This window comes from Paroedura picta, chromosome 2 (assembly GCF_049243985.1).
Source record: "Paroedura picta isolate Pp20150507F chromosome 2, Ppicta_v3.0, whole genome shotgun sequence".
Lineage (NCBI taxonomy): Eukaryota > Metazoa > Chordata > Lepidosauria > Squamata > Gekkonidae > Paroedura > Paroedura picta.
The window spans coordinates 29,092,201-29,114,675 of record NC_135370.1 but is presented as its reverse complement, the minus strand read 5'-3'; the positions used below and the strand labels follow the sequence as shown (position 1 = coordinate 29,114,675).

The 22,475-nt window shown below is 45.4% G+C and overlaps 1 protein-coding gene and 1 long non-coding RNA gene across 3 annotated transcripts in view; one reads left to right on the top strand and one right to left on the bottom strand.

Moving 5' to 3' along the window:
• Positions 1-22,475, bottom strand: part of PDE1A (phosphodiesterase 1A) — a 198,924-nt gene that overhangs the window by 156,222 nt on the left and 20,227 nt on the right. The window lies entirely within an intron of this gene.
• LOC143828624 (uncharacterized) lies at positions 1,483-5,160 on the top strand. The gene is made up of 3 exons (XR_013227771.1): positions 1,483-1,959; positions 2,356-2,579; positions 4,778-5,160. It is a non-coding gene; the product is annotated as an uncharacterized LOC143828624 (long non-coding RNA).

The window sequence follows — 22,475 nt, the reverse complement described above, 5'->3', positions numbered from 1 at the left end:
AGTGCTTGGCTTTTGTGGCCCTTTCGTGCATACCCGAGGAAGTGCCGATTACTACTTTGGGATCAGGAGGTAAATTTCTTCCAGGCAAGACTGGTCAGGGATTCTGGTTTTTCGGGGCAGGGGGGACATCATCTGGGCATGGAATTGGGGTCACTGTAAGTGTGGAGGTAGTTGTGAATTTCCTGCATTCTGCAGGGGGTTGGACTAGATGGTCCTGGAGGTCCCTTCCAACTCTATGATTCTACAGCTGAATCTGCATGGAGCTTTTATCCCAATCCCAGGTCGATTCAATCCCTGCGGTCTATACTGAATGCGATTTCCATTTTGATTTGGGGCGATTTAAATTTTCCCTCCGCAACAAGCAGGATTGGTCCAGAGTGGCACTGATTCTTCCAGAACAAAATTCGAGTCCTGTGGCACCTTTAAGACCAAGCAGGTTTTATTTATTTATTTACATGTTGAATAAAACTGTGTTGGTCTTTAAAACAGGCTTTCTTATCCAGGGTTTCTTGACGGCCCTAGAAGGTTTTCCTGAACAGGCGGGAGTTACATAAATATATGTGTTAAACATTTATCAGCGATATGGACGTATGAGGTCATGTTGAGGCGCCGCCCCCCTCCCAAAATGGCCCATGATGAGGCTGGAGGGGATGGGAAGGGGAAGGGCCCCAGCTGGTCATGTGCACAGCTAAGCTTCCCAACCCTATTTAGCACCATTGCATCACTTCTTGGGTTTCTTGAAGCCTGATGTACGTTTCAGGGGTTTCTCAATGGTGAAAAAGTTGAGAAAGTCTGGTCTTAATACTGCCGCTGGACTCGAATCTTGTTCTATTGCTTTAGACCACATGGCTACTCCCCTGAATCAATTGCTATTAGCCATCTGCCTGGTCTTCTACTCCTGGTATTGTTGAGGGTTTTTTTTTTGTCAATCTGACTTTAAATAAACAAATTCGACTGACATACTGTACTTACGATACGCTAACATTTATTGTGTTTAGCCAAAGGCCATTCCATAACATAATTAGAAAACAATATGGCACAAATACGGATAAAACAATATACATACTGTACTTCATTGGTCTGACGTACTGTAGAAGTTCTTATTTTAGCCCGGACTCCAAGAGGCATGATGGCCAGAAGGTGAAACAGATCTACTCAGAAGTAAATGCTGTTGCATTCCATGGAAGTTACAGGTTAAACGGAAAAGGTTTTGTAGCCCCTTCTGGCAGTACGTCCCCTCCCCATCCCTGAAAAGTCCCCCAAACGTTGGAAGGGGCTGCTTGACCGGCACTGTGCACGTTGAGGGGATGCCGTCAGCAGGAAAGATCAACAACTTGTGGGCAAAAGCACTTTGCATGCATGAATGGCTCTCTGGAGCCCGGCCAACGCTTATGAAACCATTAAATCCGAATAACATTCTTCGTAAGTTTACAAGTTGAGAAGGAGGCTCCGCTAAATCACATGCTGAAAGACCCAGTCCATGTTTCACCCCCTTAAAAACACACCGCTGGCTGGTTTTCAGAGCGGCTTGTGCGCGTCTTCTCGGGTGCTGTACGTGGGCGGACTTTAATTCCAAGCTGTTGTAATTAGACATTTGTCTGTGGAGCGCATGTCCTAGACAGCAATCTATTCCAATTGTACCTGATTGAATTTGTACTCTAATTTGATTGAATGTCAGATATCAGCTTTGCAGTCCTTTAAATTTCTAGTGACCGTATTCTGTCCAAAGGATGGCTTCTTTTGGACCTCCTCTTCCATCCTAACAGGCATGGGGTGTTTAGCTCTGGACGTTTAACTCTACAGCATGCTGGTTGTATATCCCAGGTCTTCTTGAGTGACCGAGAATAGGATCGCATCTATCTTCAGAGTGCTGGGATAAGTGATTCCTGTTGCTGAATTCAGGCTTGTCCATGTTATGTGCAAGGGGCCATCAATCTCAGCCCCCAGAGAGTTTTCAAGGTAAGAGACATTCAGAGGTGGTTTGATTCTATGGGCACTTTCACACATGCTAAATCAGGGGTAGTCAAACTGCGGCCCTCCAGATGTCCATGGACTACAATTCCCAGAAGCCCCTGCCAGCAAATGCTGGCAGGGGCTTCTGGGAATTGTAGTCCATGGACATCTGGAGGGCTCAGTTTGACAACCGCTGTGCTAAATAATGCAGTTTCAAGGCAATTCACAACTGGTTTGCTTCCATGGGCACTTTCACACATGCTAAGTAGTGCAGTTCGAATACACTTCTGAAGCCATCTGCAAGACGATCTTTTTGTTTCACACAGTAAATTTCAGTTGCAAAGTTCATAGAAAATGTGTTATTGATATGGGACATATCTTCTGGCATGCCTCCTCAAACAGATATGAATACGGATGTGACGTCCTTACTCCCACCCCAGGGAGCATGCCAGAAGAGGCAAAAGAGGCCAAAGGAGCTGAGGAGGCCAAGGTAGAGGCTGCGCCACACGCCCCCCTCCCAGGGGCCCAGCCAGCGCCTGTGACACCAGCAGGGGCAGAGGCAGAGGCCATGGCGCCCCCTGGGGGGCGATGCCAGGGGGCAAGGAAGTGGCAGAGACAGCCCAAGGGTAAGAAGGTAAATGGGAAAGGGGAGGGGGGAAGGGAGTCTCTGTGTGTGTTTTTGCTTGAAAGGAAGGGAGGGAAACCAACAGGTGAGGGCAGGAGGGGGAAGGGTCTCTCTCTCTGTATGCTTGGGGGGGAGGGGTTGAGAAACCAGCAGTAAGGGGGAAGATGGGATGGGGGAAGGGAAAGGAGTCTTTATGTATCTTTCTGTGTGTCTCTGTGTGTTTACAAGTGGTGGGGGGGGAGGAACCAACAGGTAAGTGGGAGGAGGGAAGAGAAGGGAATCTGTGTATGTATTTGTTTTTGCAAAGGAGGGAGGTGGTCCTGATCAAGTAGCCCCAGAGCACATATGTGCCCCACATATCCTCTGAGAGTCAGACTGTCAGTTGAATTTTTTTGGTGTGTGTGAAAGCCAGGAGTCGTTTAAGGATGCACGGGGTCCGTAGTGCTACCGCCAGTTTAAGGATTCACGGGCCATAGCAGAGTACAATTGTGGGGGGAGCACCCAGACTGGGGGTGGAGGGGTCCCCTACATTGGAAAGGGGTATCATTCCAAGGGTCCTTAAAGAAAGGGGGAGAGGAGAGAGGCTACGTCCATGGGTGGAGGTTACCATACAGGGCTCCCGGAAGCGTAGGGCCCAGAGCACGTGCTCCATGGATACAACAGCCCTGGTGAAAGCCCCTTATGTCTTGCCCCTCAAGAACCTTGGTGGTCTCCCATCCCAATTCCAACCAAGGCAGACTCTGCTTAGCTTTCAAGGATGAGACCGGCTTTGCCTGAGCCATCCAGGGCAGAACCCTGGCTTATGGAGTGAAAAATGGAAGGACATCAGGATAGCCACCACCTGTAAAAAGACATGATGTCCAAAACGCAGAATGGCCTTAGTGTTAGGGTTGCTAATGAAAAGGGTTGCTCAAAGAAACTGCCAGCTGTTCAGCTCATGTATAGACGTCAGTGTTCACAGCCATCGGTTAACACGTGACTGTGTTTATTTCCTTTGCCATAAGAAGCTTCACTTGCTCATTCTTGATGGCAAACAGCTCTTAAAGGCAGGAAGGAACCTTGGTCTTTCTCATACAGGCCCGCCAATCTCAGCTCAAGAGTTTCATGGTGTATTGTTACCTGTCTGAAAGTGAAAGGCCTGTACACAGACAGGTAGCTTTCCGGGGATAAAGGAGGTTTCCCAGTGATAACTAAGTTTCCTAGCATAACACATCTTCAGCACAGTCCGTTCCCACTACGCAGCAATTGCATAAGACGATCCAGCGTAAATATAATTTCAACTCCAACCCAGTTCTTTCCAAAATGTGTGTATCATTCCACGAAGGGTCTTAGTCAACAAGTCAGTTCTTTCTTTCCACATCCCACTCTCCCATTAAAAGTAATTGCCTTCCCCCATAAAAGCCATTCATTAGGTTAATTCACTGCTGCTCTCAAGAAAGTTAATTTTGAAAAATGCCATTTTAACAAATGAAATGCTCCAAGACATTTTTTTAATTAACGAGGCCATCCAATTCTGCATTAATAATTTCAGCAAAGAACTTCTTTTCTTTTCTTTTTCTTTTTTGGTAACTCCTACAAAAACAGGGGGGTTTTTTTGTTTGGATCTGCTCACCCCTTGGAACTTCCAGCCCTGCTAGAGCTGCCAACCTCCAGGCAGGGCTTGGAGTCCCCCAGGAATTCCCACTGATGTCCAGACAACAAAGATCTGGTCCCCTGTCAGCTTGGGAGGACAGTATGACTAGACCTCGACTAGGGCCAGGGCCTTTTCAGTCCTGGCCCCTACCTGGTAGAATGAGCTCCCTGAGGAGCTGCGGGCCCTGCAGGAGTTTCCGGCTTTCGGCAGGGCCTGCAACACAGAGCTCTTCCACCAGATCTATGATTCAGGCTGACACTACAAGAAAGATCTGTATGCCCCCCGCCCCCCCCGCTTCCAGGATAGAGCAATGTGTATGGCGGCTACACGGTCTATCTGCCCCCCGCTTCCCTCCTCCCTCTATGAGATTGCTAGTGGGGGGAGTGGACTGATTGTTTGAATTGGGGTTCCTCCCCCCCATATCTTTCCTTGATTTGTGATTATGGATCTGTGTGTTTTATGTCCGGGGTTTTAAGGGGAGTTTTATTGGGGATTGTATTCAGATTATTGTAACCCGCCACAAGCCACTTTGGAGTGGCAGGTAATAAATGTAAATGTAAATGTAGATGATGATGGTGATGGTGATGATTCCACATCCCCACTGGGCTCCCTCTTTTCGTGGAGGATGGCAACTCCAGAAGATGAAGCACTTGGAAAATTTAGACAGCCTTTGGATCACACTCTTCAATCAGCCTTCACTCTGGTCCCTGGTCCCAAAGAGGTACGTTTGGCCTCAGCCAGGGCCAGGGCATTTTCCATCCTGGCCCCTCCCTGGTGGAACGAGCTCCTGGAACACACCCAAGCCCTGTTGAAACCAGCACAGTCCCACAAGGCTTGTAAAATGGAACTCTTCCGCCAGGCTTTTGGTTGGGGCCGAACCAAAGAAGCTCCGAATCACTGCCAGACTCTTGCCTGCTCTGAGGAATGAGAGGCCCCTGCTGTTTTGAACCTGTTGTGCCAAAGACTTTTAAAATTCATTCAGATTTTATTTGTTTTAACTTCTGGATTGAAACTTTTATGTTGTACACTGCCCCAAGCCAGTCTCCTGGATATGGTGGTACAGAAATCAAATCAATCAATAAATTGTATGTTTCCCCTGCAGATCTGTGTGAAATAGCTCACCTCAGTAAAATTCCCCAAGCCAAACAGACAATCAATACTAATCCTACCGATAAAACAACCCATGTCAATAGCATAAATCAAGCCAGGTCAATAAAAGCAAACCCAATTCATTCAATATGATTTGTTTGACGGCGTTCGCTTTAATGAAACGACACAGTTGCTCAATAGGAACAAAAGTGTTTACCCTTCTCCTTTGCTGACGTTTCTTTTTTTAAAAAAACGAGTGAGAATTCAACACTGTTCTAGCCAAATTATGTATTAATACTTTTATTTTGCATTCCCTCCTACAGTTTTCACACCTCTCCGGAATGAATACAGGGATTTTCTTGTTGTCCAGAGCACTTCAAACATTTGCTTCATTTCAAGGAACAGATTTTCTTTTCAGCGGGCTAAGCAGAAATGTTTTTGCTTCATTTTAATTCAGGAAGGCTAAATGTGTTTCTACCGTTAAGTCTGGACACCTCAGCCAAGCTTGCCTGAGTCCTGTTTTAAATTGTGCTACCTTCCAGTCCTCTCTTTCTCTAAAAGCAGCAGTCCCCAACCCCCGGTCCGGGGACCGGTACCGGTTCGAGGATCAGTTGGTGCCGGGCCGCGGCTCCTCCTCGTTCTCCTTCCCGGCTGCTGCCTCAGGGGCTGCCCTGCCACTCTGCCGCCGGCTCACCTTTGGTGCTCTCCAGTGGCTGCCATGGCTGGGGCTCCTCCTCGGCATGGCATTGCGCAGCTGCTGCTGGCAGCGTCCCCCCAGAAGGCAGAGGGAAGTCAGAAGCGCCGTTGGGAAGGCAAGCAGAGCAGGGGCTCAGGCAGCAGCGACATCCCTCGGCAAAAGACTACCCCCCCCCAGGCCTCAGTAAAATTGTCAAGTGTTGACCGGTCCCCAGTGATAAAAAGGTTGGGAAGCACTGTCTAAAAGGATCAATTCTTGGGAGATGTTTTTAGACCATTTTAGCTCAAAATTATCCTATTTGGGGGTTTCTTTGACAAATTTGCTTGAGTGGAGGCAACAGAGGGTTAAGTACATTAAGGAAGACGAAAGGTAAACACTCTAATTGTAATGGACCATTGTTGAATAGGTCTTTGCTGTAATCTGAGGGGTTCCTTTACAGGGCAGAGAATGCATGTCCACACACTCTAAACCAGGGGTAGTCAACCTGTGGTCCTCCAGATGTTTATGGACAACAATTCCCATGAGCCCCTGCCAGCATTTGCTGGCAGGGGCTCATGGGAATTGTAGTCCATGAACATCTGGAGGACCACAGGTTGACTGCCCCTGCTCTATCCGGTCTTTGGCTGCATTCGGACATCACAAACCAACTGCAACTCATGCATTTGGGTCATTGGTATGCTGACCTCGACTAGGGCCAGGGCCTTTTCGGTTCTGGCCCCTACCTGGTGTAATGAGCTCCCGGAGGAGCTGTGGGCTCTGTGGAAGCTTTCGGCTTTCCTTAGGGCCTACAAAACGGAGCTCTTCCACTAGGTTTATGGTTGAGGCCGGTACGACTAGAGAGATCTGCATGGCCCCCCTTCCAGGAGAGTGGTATGAATGGCGGTTGCAAGTTTCATCTGTGCCCCTCTTCCAACCCACCCTTCTAGGAGATGCTTACTGGGGGGATTGAGATTAGTGAGGGAGTTGTTTTTCCACCGTATCTTCTTTTTTGATCAATGACTTTTGCTGTTTTATGTCTGGGGTTTTATGGGTTTTTTAAAATTCAGACATATGTACCCGCCACGAGCTGTCTGGGAGAGGTGGATAATAAATCAAAATAATAATAATAATGATGATGATGATGATGATGATGATGATGATGATGATGATGATGTAATGCTCTTACACTCCTTCTCTTCTTCCCACTCCCCATGTTGTGAGGACAAAACAAACTCCAGTTGTGCTCTATTCGGGCGTCACAAACATTTGGCGTTTGGTTGAAGGTTTTCCCTACCAGGAGGCCTTTGATCATTCTTGGAGTGTGAAGAGATGAGGGAAGAGGTGACATCTGAGCCTGTGGTTGTGAATGGCTAGTCCATGATATCTGATTGGCTCTATTTTTGACCATCCTGCACGCTGTTTCCTAAACCAAATCAAGATTTGGAGCTCTTGCTCAGAATACATGTAAGGCCCCAGCAAGAAAGATCTAACCAATATTATCTTAGCATAATAGACAGACAAAGATACAGCAGATAGTCCCTCAGATACCTCAAGCCCTATCCATTTTGGGAATTGAAAAAATAAACATCTTGATTTGTTTCCAGAAGCTAACCAGTAATTGGACATAACCCCATTACAGGGGTGGCTGAATTGTGATATCCAGATATCCAGTCATCTAGAGAGCCACTTTGGCCACCCCTGACCTCTGGCCTCTGCAGTGAAATCTAGATGATCATTGTTTGAATTTGAAGGTCCACCTTCAGGTTTCGTGTACAGCCCTCATACAGTCTTCCCACTGCAACAACCCTGGATCAGACCCATCTAACAATATTGGAAAGTGTGCAAGAGATACGATCAGTATATGGAAACACTGAATGAGCAATATACTAGGAATAGGTTTACAGCATGCATGCGAACCTCTCTGGCCTGATGTCACATTATTTTTAGTGCTCCCCCCCCCCCCAAATTGTATAGATGGGTTTAGGAACTGGACAAGAGGGATCCGTAAGCAAATGTCAACAAGGGAACAAAGATTGTGTAGAAAGTGAGGCCACGGATGACTGGATTTCATGAAGGAAAGGACAAGAGTGAAAAGCAGGCAGTTCAGGCAGGAAGAGAGAAATAGACCCAGCAGTCAAGGAAGGCCTGAGCAAAGCAGCCAGAGGATAGAAGAAAGGAAGAGTTGAATAAACAAGGCACAGAGTAGACAGGCCCCCTTTTGAGATAAACAACTCTGTGTGCCCTCTCCAGATGCAACTGGAAAAGAAAACAGAGAAGGAAAAATAAATGAGGAATTTTTGTTTTTACAAAACAGAATTTTCTGTTATCAGGCCCAACTCATGAACAAAGGTCAGAGAGATGCTCGTCGCTAATTTTTATAAATTGTAGGGGAAGAAAAACCACAGTGTGGAGCCCTCCTGTGGTTTGCATGCTCACTCAGAGTCTACAAGGTGGAGTCTGGGGTGGCTGGGGTTTGGGAAGCAGAGAGAGCTCAGTGGGGTACATTTTTGAGAGAGGCAGGGATCCCTGTAATCTGGCGATGTTGTAATTCCGAGATCTCTGGGGCCCTGCATGGAGATTGCAAACCTAGCCATTTGCTCAGGTCAGGAGCCTCGGAATGCCCTTTTGCTGTCACTCAGGGAATGCTGATCGTCTCAGGCTAGGAAATAGGGGCAGAAATACTTTTCATGTACTGAAGAGATGGAAAAAAGCTTTTCTGAGACATGCCAAATACAACTGAGCTTCTCAAGAGAGTACTCACCAGAGGGAGGGGTAGTAAAGTTTAGTTATATAAGAGCTCCCAAGGAAGAGACAACGAACTGCAGATCTATGAAAACAGCATGATGATCATGACATTTACTCCTACTCAGACATTTGCTTTCAGAAACTCTTGAAAGATTACTACAGGAGTCCGTTCTTGTTCGTAGACGTATCATGGGATTTTTGCAATCACACAACACGTAGATCCGTCTGTCCCATCTGTCCCCAAAGAGAAAGTCATACATACATGCATCCACAGCCTTCACAAGAGAGTATGATGGGATCTGTTCTTATGAGAAATGAAATTGTCATGTACCTCTGTTCCATTCCATCTTTACAATGTTTAAGTCCAATGGCAAGACAATGGTGAACAGAAGCAAGGGTTTTCCTTGCTGAAACAACAAACATGCTTTTATGCATCCCTCACAATCCCTACCCCACAATTCAACTTTTGGCGTGCTCACCATTCACAAGTTTAGTGCCTGATTAGTGTCAGTTTAGTGCTGGGTTAGCTCTAGTTTAGCGCTGAGTTACCGCCGGGTTAGTAGCGGGTTAGCTACTAACCCGCTAGTGCTAGTTTAGTGCTGGATTACTGCCGGGTTAGCGCCACTTTACCACCGGTTCAGCACTGGATTTACAGTGGGTTAACACCACTTTAGCACTGGTTTAGCGCTGGATTAGCACCAAGTTAGCACTGAGTTAGTGCCAATTTAGCACCGGGTTAACACCACTAGCATCAGTTTAGTGCTGGATTAGCACCACGTTAGCGCTGAGTTGTTGCCAAGTTAATACTGCCTTAGCACCGGCTTAGTGCTGGGTTACTGCCAGGTTAGAACCACTGTAGTGCCAGGTTAGCGCCACTTTAGCACCACTTTAGTATTGGTTTAGCACTGGATTAGCACTGGGTTAGTGCCTGATCAGTGCCGGGTTAGTGCCAAGTTAGCACCACTTTAGCACTGGTTTAGTGCGGGGTTAGCACCGCTTTAGCACATATTGTGTTCTCCGTTTCCCCGGACTTGTGTCTTTGAGGGCTTCTGAAAAACTAACATAAGAAAATGAGCTTCAATCAAGGCTTGGGTAAAAATATAATCTTCTCATTAGCAGAATCCACAAAACAGTTGGAGGCTTGGCAAGGTGGAATCCAAATTGGTATTACATATTCAAAAGGATGATTGCTCCTAAAATTATCCTCTCTAGAGAAAATTCTTGATTACCGGGAAATCGTTCCTCAGTGGCTTCCCACCACCAGTCCTCCAACATCGGTTTCCTCTCTCTTTCCCCTCAACTCTTTGACATTGAGAACTTAAAACCTCACCCCTTCTAACTCAGATTTTACTTACACCTTTAAAATTGTGGCCGAGGCCTTTGTGATCCTAGCATATGGATACGATCCGGTCCATATATAACAAAATATGCCAGCCTGTGTCCTGTCCCTCTACAACACACCAATGAAATGCACCAGTTAGTCCATATATGCTGGATGACCACACAAACAGAGCACCACAAGCTTCTGAAGAATGTTTCCCTCTAGGCTCCATTCCTGTATGGAGATCCAACCCAAACATCACGTGAAAACAAACTGCATGACTTTGCCCAGCTTCATGGATTCCAAAAGCAACCAGGACCCCCAACTTTTGTCCCCCTAACCACCACCACCACCTCACAGGATATAGAAAGCCAAGATACACGGTCAAGAGACTCTTGAGGTTCCGTTCTTGCAGGACTATAGAAGACTGTCACCATGAGGGCTCCTGGAATGCACAGAAAATTAGCCTTCCTTTGTAAACAGCAAAAGAGAATTTGGTGAGGTTCTAGCAGGACTGTACTGCTAGAGTGGAGTCGCATAGCTTACTCTTTTACTTAAAGATGGACCCACAATGCAGCTCATGGTTTCTCAGTATTGAAGCTAAAATTGTAGAACTTGGATTTTCAACAGATTTTTTCCTTATGTTTAATGAGTCTGAAATTTTTAAATTTTTGAAACAAAGATTAGTGGTGGCCGAACAGTCCAAAACGTTTCCAGCACAACCCTGTGTATGTTCTCCTGCTGCTCTGGGGATTCGATTAAATCGAGGGGAAATTGTTAATTATTTTTATAATCTTACTAGTCCAGCCCTTCGTAGAGTTTTCATGCTGGCAAGAATGAGTTGTCTTCCCTCAAGCGTCCTTGCAGGGAGATACCAGCATGTCCCAAGGAGGGAAAGATTGTGTCCGTGTTCTGCGAACTGTCCCGATTCAACCTCACATATTATTTTAGATTGTGAACTTCATGTGAGTCTTCGCAGAAAACTTCTGGATCCTCTACTTTGTCCCCAGAGATCTAGTAAATGATGAAGCTACACTCCAGTTTCTGCTTAATGATCTTTCTGCAGAGACCACATTGTGTGTAGCTGAATTTTTAATGGCTGTTTATCGAGCTAGAATTAAGATGTTTTAATCAATTGTTTTTACTGTATTTTAGTCTATAATATTAGCTTATTTTACTCTATTATAATTTTACCCTGCTTGGCTGTACTTGCCGCTTATTGTTATGCCAATAAAGGTTTATATATACTACTGCACAGAAAATTAGCCTTCCTTTGTGAACAGCAAAATAATTTGGTGAGGTTCTAGCAGGACTGTACCGCTCCTATCGTGTAGCCTTCAACTACACCCCCCTACCCCCTATCTCAGAAGACTCACAAATAGCACCAAATATGCCAAATACAATTTATGACTATCAGATAAATATCTAGGCAATTATAGTATCATCCAAATATATTCTGGGCTCCTATAAATACTGAGCCCTGATCTGGATGGACCAGGCTAGCCTGATCTCATTAGATCTCAGAAAGCTAAGCAGGGTTGGGAGACCTTCAAGGCCATCCTGGGTTGCTATGAAGGGGAAGGGCATAGTAAGCTACCTCTGTACACCCAAAGAAGGTGCCCCTATTCATTCTCCATTAAATCCTACAGTGAGAATAGTTCTGGTCTGTTCACCATAGGAAATAATGGAGGTCGGATGGGGGTTCCCTCTATTGGTGCCTCTGCCTCAAACCCCCGTGCCCCCAGAGCCCGGGAACGCCAAAAAGGATAAATCCCTATTGACTTGAATGGTTTCAATGATACCCAATAGATTTGGATGCATCCAAATCTATTCAGATGAACCAATACTGAACTGTGGGTGATTTGGCTTAATTGAACATGGCCTGACTCAACTCTCCTTGCACATGCCTAATGGAGACTGAACTGGTGATAACTGACCAGGGGAGTGATTGATTGATTGATTGATTGATTGATTGATATATACCGCCCTTCCCTACGGCTCTGGGTGGTTTACATAAAACATTTTCGAACATTTACATAGAACACTATCAATATCAATATAACAATAACATAAAAACTAGAACAGTATTTCAACAACAATAACTCTGACACTCCCTTGGTAGGTTTGACCTCTCAGTCTGGGGTGGGGGGGACCTGTAGATGTTATGGGTCAGTCCCAAGCAAATGCCTGGTGGAAGAGCTCCCTTTTGCAGGCCCAGCAGAATTGTGGAAGTTCTGTCAGGGCCCTGATCTCTTAGGGAAGCTCATTCCACCAGGTGGGGTCCAGGACTGAAAAGGCCCTGGCCCTTGTTGAGGTCTGATGTGACTCTTTAGGGCCAGGGATCCACAGCCTGTTGGAAGTGGCGGAGCGTAGAGCTCTTCTGGGGATATAGGCGGGGAGGTGGTCTCTCAGATAAAGTGGCCCCAGACCGCGTATGGCCTTAAAGGTGATTACGAAAACCTTAAGCTTAATCTGGAATTCAATTGGGAGCCAGCTGGGTTCTTGGAGTACCGGCCGGATATGAGATTTCCATGATGTCTTAGTGAGAATCCTGGCCATGGCGTTCTGCAACAGTTGTAGTTTCTGGATCAAGGATAAGGGTAGGCCTGTGTAGAGCGAGTTGCAGAAGTCCAGTCTACAGGTGACTTGGGAATCATGGTAGATAACACCCTGAAAATGTCAATTCAGTGTGAAACCGGATTTTTTTATAAAGGCAAACATAAGTGGGGATTATTAGGAAGGGAACTGAAAACAAAACAGCATCATAATGGTGCGGCCTCATTTGCAGTATTGTGTACAGTTCAGACAACCGCAACTCAAAAAAGATATCGTATTGGGAAAGGTGCGGAAAAGGGCAACTGGAGTGATTCAGGGCTTGGAGCACCTTGCCTATGAAGGAAAATTAACGAGGTTAGGGCTCTTTAGCTTGGAGAAACAAGAACTGCAGGGGCGACATGACAGAGACTTACAAAATCATGCACAGATAAAGAAGGTAGAGAGCAGTAGGGATGAACACAAATGGGTTCACAACTCCAAATTTGGCCAGTTTGTCATACACACACACACACACACCAACAATACCTGGCCTGTTTGTCCAGATGAGGTCAGGGTTTAGGCTGTTTAAACCTAGCACCTGAGTGGGATGGCCTGCCCATCAGCTGTTAGGTTTTAATGTCTCTATTTCACTCCCCCCCCCCTTTCCAAATGGAGGGAAGCGAAGCAGCGTGCCAAAATGCCTGCCAGCAGATGGGCACACCGCCCCACTAATTTGATTGTTTTTGCTTCCCCCTGCTTGGAAGTGGGAGGGAGTGAAATGGAGGGCTTAAATGGCTAGCAGCCATTTCAGTTCTACAGCAAAGCAGGTGTGCCTGTCTGCTGGCAGCCATTTCAGTGCTCCATTTTGCTTCCCTCCCTTTGGAAGGAGGGAAAGCAAAATGGAAGGCTTAAATTGCTGCAGGCTGAAGAACAGACCCATCAAGCTGTTAGATTAAAATGGCTGGCAGCCATTTCAGAGATCAATTTCACTTCTCCGCCCCTTCTCTCACAGCTGAACCTGGCTGGTTCATTTCGGGGCTTCTGGGTCTTTTGCATTTGGGGATTCAGTTCGGGAACAACCTGAACCCAAACCAAACTAGCTCTGCTTGTTCCTGGCCACCAGTAACCCTCAAGTGTCCTGCTGGGAAATGTCCATGTAAGTTACATGGCCTGTCTGCCCCCACCTACCAGGTTTTCCTGTTTTTATTTCAGCACCAAGGAAAGTGTCTGAAGTTACATCATGTTTGGCTAATTCACAATGTTCCACAACCATTCTAGGATGACCACGGAAATTGATCCCCCCCCCTTTAATAGAACAAATCAAACTATCAATTAACAGCAAATGTCACATTTTCAATACCTTTGGAAATTATTTTTGCCCCTCAAAGGTGGGCCACTTCCTCTTATGCATGACTCGATTTGTATGAACGCTCAACATTTTAAAACGTATTGAAGCAAAAACATTTAGCCGAGCTTAACTTACACGCCACTTAATTTCCCCCCTGAATTTGCCATCATTGTGAATCAAGACATTATTCTGTGATATTGTTATGTAAATCAGAGCCCATCCAGCAGACTACAAAAGGCAGGTGCTTGATCAAGGCTGTTTTCCTGAAGAAGTTGCTATTTTGAGAAAATGTGAAGTACAATCTTGGACAAAATTCTGCAGATATGGATAACATGGGGGAAGCGAGGCAATTTTCTGAAGCTTTGATCGCCTTGCTATCTCTGCCATATTTCTGGAATTAGAGAACAGTTGGCCTAATTAATGGTAATGACTCATAAAAGCAATTCTTACAACCACGGCGGTGTCTTCTGACCTGGTAAGTAAAGGGTGGTCTCTCCGTCTAGCATTCTCGCTGTGGACCATCTTGATAGCTAGTAATTGCAGCGTATCCGCGCAGCATGAAAAATTATCCCGCCATTATGAAGTCAAGTGACCCCCAAGGCGTATGAAGTGCAAATACTGTCACTGCGAGGCAGGACAGCTTTCAGAAGCCAAATGGCTCGTGATATCAACCTTATGAACACCGCAATGAAACGAGGAGTGTTTCCATTCAAAGCAAAGCAAATTGCAGCCACTTCAAGAAGCTGCTTATTCCACATCAGTGATCAGCCTTCTGTAATACAGCTTTTGCCAAGTGACAGAAATGCAAATGGGCTTGTGCTTTTATCACAGGATAAGCTTCTCGCTCATTTGAGAGCTGGTCCATAAGATTTTTTGTGTGTGTGGCAATTAGGTTGCCAGGACTTTCCTTAACCCTCCCCGTTTATCCGGGCTTGGGACCGACAGTGGGATGATGTAGAACTCGGACAGGAAGAGAGTTGATTCGTTTGAACTCTGGTGCTGGAGAAGGCTTCTGCGCATTCCGTGGACAGCAAAAGTCACAAACGAGGAAATACTAGAGTGAATAAAGCCTGATCGCTGGAAGGCAAAATTACAAAATTCCGGCTCACTTTGGCCATAGCATGAGATCCAACTCAATAGAGAGAGCAGTTATGCTAGGACTGGTCAGTGGTAAAAGGAAACCAGGGCCCATTCTGCACATATCGGATAATGCACTTTCAATGAGCTTTCGCAGCTGGATTTTCCTGTGCGGAACAGGAAAATCTACTTTTAAATGGCATTGAAAGTGCATTATCTAATGTGTGCAGAATGGGCCCAGGCCAACAAAGAACAAGAGGGTTAAATATGATCACAATGGACACTGGTCAGAGTATTATACAACTAAAAGAGGCAGTGCAAGGTTGAAAAACGTGGTGATAGTTGAACCACAGGACTGCCAAAAGTCATATCCTGCTCAACTCCCGAGATAGGGAGTCAGGAACAAATCTTCAGAAGAAGAAGAGTTGGTTCTTATATGCCGCTTTTCCCTACCCGAAGGAGACTCAAAGCGGCTTACAGTCGCCTTCACATTCCTCTCCCCACAACAGACACCCTGTGGGATGGGTGAGGCTGAGAGAGCCCTGATATTCCTGCTCGGTCAGAACAGTTTTATCAGTGCCGTGGTGAGCCCAAGGTCACCCAGCTGGTTGCATGTGGGGAAGCGCAGAATCGAACCTGGCATGCCAGATTAGAAGTCCACACTCCTAACCACTACACCAAACTGGCTCTTCAGCTAATTTTAAGGAGAGCCATCCAGGATGGTATAATGGTTAGCATGCCAGACAGTGAACAGGGAGATTTCATTTCTAGTCTGCACTTAGTCCACTGGTTAAGAAGTCCACTGGTAGCAAATGATAGCTGATAGCCAGAATTAAACTGTGTTGTTTGTGAAGGTGCCACAGGACTGACTTTATTATGGGTTACTCTTGACTATGTAGTATACTTTGTAGATGTTGTAGTATACAGCCCTAATGTCTCATTAATTCAGTTCTCAGAGGGAATGACACAATAAATTGTACGCCAGAAAGAATATGAAAGAGGATGTTTCAGAGCAATATGCTCATGTACAAAGAAATCAAATAGATTAGCCTGAAAGTTAACAATCCAAATGGGGCCAACCAAAAATGTGATATGTGATTTTGTACACAAAATCCGTAGCCCATAACTGGTTCTACCAGAAAATTGTACTTGGGAGGTTTTACAGATCTATGATTAGATCTAGTAGGAGAATCATACACTTGTCAAGATCCTGTGTGCCTGTTTTCATGATCTTGCCATGTAACGCTTTCCTGACCTGTTTATGTGTAGTTTTCGTTTATGATTTCTGATTTGTTATATGCTTCTATACTTTGCTCTTCGGAATGCATGGAGTGATTAGAAGTTTGTGTGTTCTTTAGCCTGGGAAAATGCGGCCTGGGAAGGTGGAGAGCCGGACACATTATTCAGCACACCAGGTTTCAAAATGGAAGGAGGGGTTGTGGGAGTAACATAAAAATATGTTTGTATTTTTGTTCTTCAGTTCTAGCAAGGGAAACCCTTGCTTTAGTTCGCTGTTTTCTTCAATAAGGAGATATCTTGTTTATTTGAAACTTGCCAGAGAATTGATAAAATTAGCGCAATCTTAAGCTTAGTTATATCATCTAACTTTAATAGGTTTATAAAGGCGTAATTCTGCATAGGATTACACTGGTATGGCTTACAGGCTACACTGTAGGTCTAGGGCTATGGATGTCAGATAGGTGATTTTGGGCCTGTCACAGTCTCTCCAGCCTTACCTACTCTCATAGAATTGTGGATGTGGTGAAATGGAGGTGTGAGCAGGGGGGAAATCTGACAAGCAGTTTTGGGTAACCTATCAAGGAGAAACGGGGAAATATCAATTAGAAATAATTCTACATGATACATAATAAGCATAATACATGTTCATTGAGGCAGAACAAAGCCAGGTAAGTAAAATATATGGGTGAGTTAAAAATAAATCCCAGGATTCTCACAGGATTTTCTACCTACAAAAGCTGAACAAGATACCTAATGCAATTTACAAAACCTAATTTTAAATATATGCTTAATTAGCTGACAATTGTTGACAACTTCACAAATACTTTACTTGAAGGCAAAAATTTTTAAAATATGGCAGGTAGTTTCAAGTGGTTATGAGCAGACAGACAGATCAAGAGAATAAAATGCAAGAATATCCAGGAGCCAAGATAGCTATTCTACTGGAATGACCAGAGGACATTAGAAGATAAGAGAAGCCATATTGGATCAGGCTAATGGCCCGTCCAATCCAACACTCTGTGTCCTATGGTGGTCAAAACCCAGGAGCCAACAGGTAGACCTCCGGTGAGGTCAGAACTCCTGAAATCCTCCCACTGTTGTCCCCCAAACACCTAGAATACAGAGCATCACTGCTCTAGACGTAGCATTCCATCTAGACCAGCAGTTCTCACCCGGGGGTTTGCAATCCCTAGGGGGATCGATTGACCCTTTCCCCAGGGATCGCTGAGACAGCAGCAGCGGGGTATCATGGCATTAGGAAGGTTGAGAACCACTGATCTAGACCTTGTGACTAATAGATACTGATGGACCTCTGCTCCAAGCCCCTCTTGAAGCTATCTATGTTTAGAATCATAGAATAATAGAGTTGGAAGGGACCTCATGGGTCATCTAGTCCAACCCCCTGCACTATGCAGGATTCTCACATCCCAATCGCTCATCTTGTAGCTACCATTGCACTAACCTCTGATGGAAGACCACAAAGTGGTAACTGGTTGAAAAGTCTCACTCCAAAAATTATTTTATATAAACGAAACAAAGATTAATCCATCACAAGTTCTTGATTTTTTTTTTTGACACACTTGAAGAAACATCATGTTTTGCAATTATGGGGATTTTCTTTTGGTTATTATTTTTTCATAACAAGCCTGCTTCCATCACAGGAGGAAATACAGCTTATTGGTTCGTTAAGGGAGAGATGGACGTTGTTAGCGATGCGATCGAGCAAAAGAGTGCTGGGCTAGTGGGAAACATGAAAGTGTAAATGAGCCATTTTCACCTGATTATGCGTTTTGTAATTCGCAATGTTACCATAAAGGAGAAGTAATTGTTGCCCGTTCTTCATCATTAACTTCGGCTTGATTGCAGTCCAACTTTTATGTTTTTCAAAGCGAATCATAAAGATTTTTAGGAGCCAGATGTAGCACTGAACAGCGATGAGAACAACAGCAACCATGAAAAAAAGCTTTCAGCTTTCCTAGGGCCTGTAAGACGGAGTACTTCTGCAAGGTTTATGGTTTGAGGCCAGCGCCCTAAGGAAGAGCTGGACCCCCTCTGGACTATTCTTGGCGGTTAAATGTAGTGAAATGATTAATGACCCCTTTGCCCCCTGGGCTGTGGGCGGGTTGGGCTAGGTTGTGTATGTTCCTCTGCAACTTGGTTCCTTTGTTCGGGTTTTTTAGGTATTTTAAGCCAGTGGTCCCCAACCTTTTTATCACCAGGGACCGGTCAACGCTTGACAATTTTACTGAGGCCCAGGGGGAGGGGTAATCTTTTGCCGAAGGACGTCACTGCCTCCTGAGCCCCTGGTCCACTTGCTTTCCTGCCAGTGCCCCTGACTTCCTGCCATCTGCTGGGGGGTGCTGCCAGCAGCAGCTGCGCAGTGCCACGCCAAGGGGGAGCCCCAGCCATGGTGGCCACCGGAGAGCACCAAAGGTGAGCCGGTGGCAGAGTGGCAGGGCAACCCCCGAGGCAGCAGCCAGGGAGGAGGACGAGGAGGAGCCGTGGAGGAGGAGGAGCCGGCTGATCCATGGACCGGTACCGGTCTCCGGACCAAGGGTTGGGGACCACTATTTTAAGCTATTTTATTGTATTAGGGGAATTTCTATTGGGGTTTCTATGTGTTGTGACCTACCACGAGCCTTTTGGGAGTGGCGGGCTAGAAATATAATCAGCATCATCATCATCTTGGCTTTTAATATAGGATTTATTGTGAGAACATCTCCAGCTCGGCTATTAAAATTAACCACTTTGTCAGGCTGTTATTAATTTCACGTTTTGTTCATTGTCAATCTCAAGGGGCTCAAGGGGGTGGTGGGAGTCGATGAACGAGAGCGTTGTAAGTGTCCTGCGTAGTGCGGGAGTTTGGACTAGATGAGCGGGAGGTCCCTTCCAACTCTATGATTCCATGATTCATAGCCCCTTTTCAGAAACTGTGCATCACCATGGTCTAATGCAGCTCACTGGGGTTAAGGTGATTGTCTGAATGCGGGCCAATTCACTGTTAGAGATGTCAGCTCCCTCACAGGGGAGGGGGGAATCTCAAGACCCCAGATCCTGCCCCTTCCTGACAATTAGCTGGCCAGTGGGGGACTTGCTGAGCAATGACAGAGGGAGGCCTTGACTCCGGTAGAGGTGCCTGGCTCTGGTTAAGAAATACCTGGAGATTTTGGGGGCGGAGCCTGACATTATTTGGAGTGGGATTTCATGGGGTATAATACTATTCAGTCCACTTTTGAAAGTGATAATTTTGTCCAGGTGAACTTAACTGTTGCCTGGAGAACAGCTGTAATCCTAGGAGATCTCCAGCCCCCACCTAGAGCAGCCTTTCTCAACATTTTTATCATTGAGAAACCCCAGAAGTGGATTAATCATGCAGAATATGGTTGGGAAGCATAGCTGCGTACACCCCCCCCCTGGGGTCCCTCCCCTTCCCTACTCCTCCAGGGCCATCATTGGCCATTTGGGGAGGGAGGGTCAGCATGACCATATATGGTCATATCACCTGATAAATGTTTAACAAGTTTTTTTCAAATGCATAAACAATTCAGTTCCACCCATTCAGAAACCTTTTCCAGGGCTGTCAAGAAACCCTAGGATTTCATGAAAGCCTGGTTGAGAAAGCCTGACCTAGAGGGTGCAATATATACGTAAAACCATTTGAGGCAATGAAAAATGCAACATCACATTTTATTATGAAAGTTTCCATTGTAAACTGCCCTGAGCCAAAAGGGGGAGGGTGGTATATAAATATAAAAAAATAAATACATTTTATTTATGTTTATTTCATTTATCGATTTATACCCCATTTCTCCCGGCTTGGGGCAGCTTCCAAAATTGTTTCATAAAAACATATATAATAAGCAAAACTTACATACAATATTATATTCAACTTTTAAAACATCATCCCAAAAACAATCATGCCAGCTGTATAGGCAATTTATTCATTTGAGAGTTTTATTTGGGGGAGGGGGGTTATCCATACACAGGGAGATCAGGCGGTATTTAATCGAAGTCATCTTATGTTATGAATATAATCCACACATTTTACTAATGTGGGATAATCTCCTAAGTGATACACAAAAACAAATTTAAAGTCACAGTCCAATGCAATCCACAAATCTTTCTAACGTAGATTATTATTCTTGTTAATGGTTGTAGATATATGTAATTAAATCCTAAAGAATGTATAAAGAGCTGAAATCGGCATAACTGGAGGCTGTTCGACTGTGAAACATGACTTTAATTTATTTTCCGAATTACCTTATGAATTTATTTTTATTATTATTGTTATTATTATTTCAATTTATTTCCCGCCACTTCCAAATGGCTCGTGGCGGGTTACAGTGTCTTAAAACCCCATTAAACTCCCATTAAAAGACTTAAAAACATCACAGCATGGCGGCACAATAATAAAATCCCCTTCCTACCCCCCTTCCTAAAAAGGGGGGGTGGAGGAGAAGGAGGTCAACGGTGTCCAAGAAGAAGCCCCGGGGGAGACCAGTCGATGTACCACGGCAGCCCCAGCCTCAACCATAGCCTCAACCATAGCACCTTTTGTGTTTTCTGCATTTTTCACTGCCTCAGTTTTACAGGTATATATTGCACCTTGCACTATTTGCCCATTTTCTTTGTTCATACCACCTGGAGGATAGCAAACCTAACCAGAAGTGATATCACATCACTGACAATTCTAATCACTCTAGTATCCGTACAAAAACAGTGTATTGCCCAAATACCAGATAATCCTCCGTAGCTGATAACATGCTGACAACACTTCCAATTTGTGCCAGACAGCAACGTTGCCTTCCTGCTAGGCCTAACCCCCCTCCCCGTCCTGCCCCAGTTACCACGAAGGACTGGGCAATTCTCCTAACTACATCTAGTTAAGGTATGTCAAGCCAGGACCTGAAGTCAGGACCTGAAGTCCATTCATTAGCTGCTATTTGTCTTCATTATGGTTTCGGGTAGTTTATTTTTATTTATTATTTATTTATCATACTTCTATACCGCCCTCCCCGGAGGCTCAGGGCGGTTTAAGAATAGAAGCATCCTAGTTTAACCCTGGCCTCACTCTCCAGAGATGCCCTCCCAAACTACAGGTAGAGGACAATTAAACCACCATTTGTCAAGACAAACCAAGATTCGAGATATCGTCTACAATCTGAATCCAGGATTCACAGACTCAGCATGATTAAAGATCTACCAAGATGTCTGAATTGAGCCACAAGGTTCCTAGGAAGGCCTCCTATCCTAGCACTCAATCATCTGACAAAATTCTGCTTAGAATCCCCAGCCCAAAGGAGGTGAGAGTCTGGCCTCAACCAGGGCCAGGGCCTTTTCAGCCTTGGCCCCGGCTGGGTGGAATGCTCTGCAAGACCTCAACCAGTTCTGCAATGTCCTCAAGACAGAGCTGTTCCACCAGGCATACGGCCGAGGCCCTGATGGACCACCAAGAAATGCTGGCCTCCCCACTGGGAACAGAGGAGAGAGCTGCCCTCCACGTAGCTCCCCCTCCCAATTTAAACTACTTGGGGGCAAACATCATCATCATCATCATCATCATTATTATGTGATTTCATATTTTACTGATGTTATCCCATGTTGTTGCCTTCCCTGAGCTTTTAGTAAGGGCAGGTTGTAAAAATTAAAGTTTATTATGGATCTGCATCCCCCCCTTTCTTTCTTTTTGCTGTGAAGTCGCAGGCGACTTACAGCAAAGCCCTAGGGATTGCAGCACAAGAGACTTTCAGATGTGGTTTGCCATCGCCTGCTTCTGTGGGTGTCACAACCCCAGTATTCCTTGGTGGTCTCCTGTCCAAATACTGACTAGGGCCAGCCCTGCTTAGCTTCCAGGATCTGATGTGATTGGGCTATCCTGGCCTGTTCAGGTCCAAGGCTAGCTCCATTAAATCTGTCCCATCATATGCCATCTAGCAGCCCCCATATTCGGGCTATGGAGTCACCCATCATATGCCATCTAGCAGCACCTATATCCGGGCTATGGAGTCATCCATCATATGACATCTAGCAACACCTATATCCGGGCTATGGAGTCATCCATCATATGCCATCTAGCAGCACCTATATCCAGGCTACGGAATCAAGGACAGCACAACCCTGCCGTACGTTTGTCTTGACGGATGCACACTACATGGGACTGCGTTGTACTGGTTTCCACATTCACTTCAATAAGTGGGGCAGTCTTTCAAAAGCAATTTCTACGGAAGGACTGGT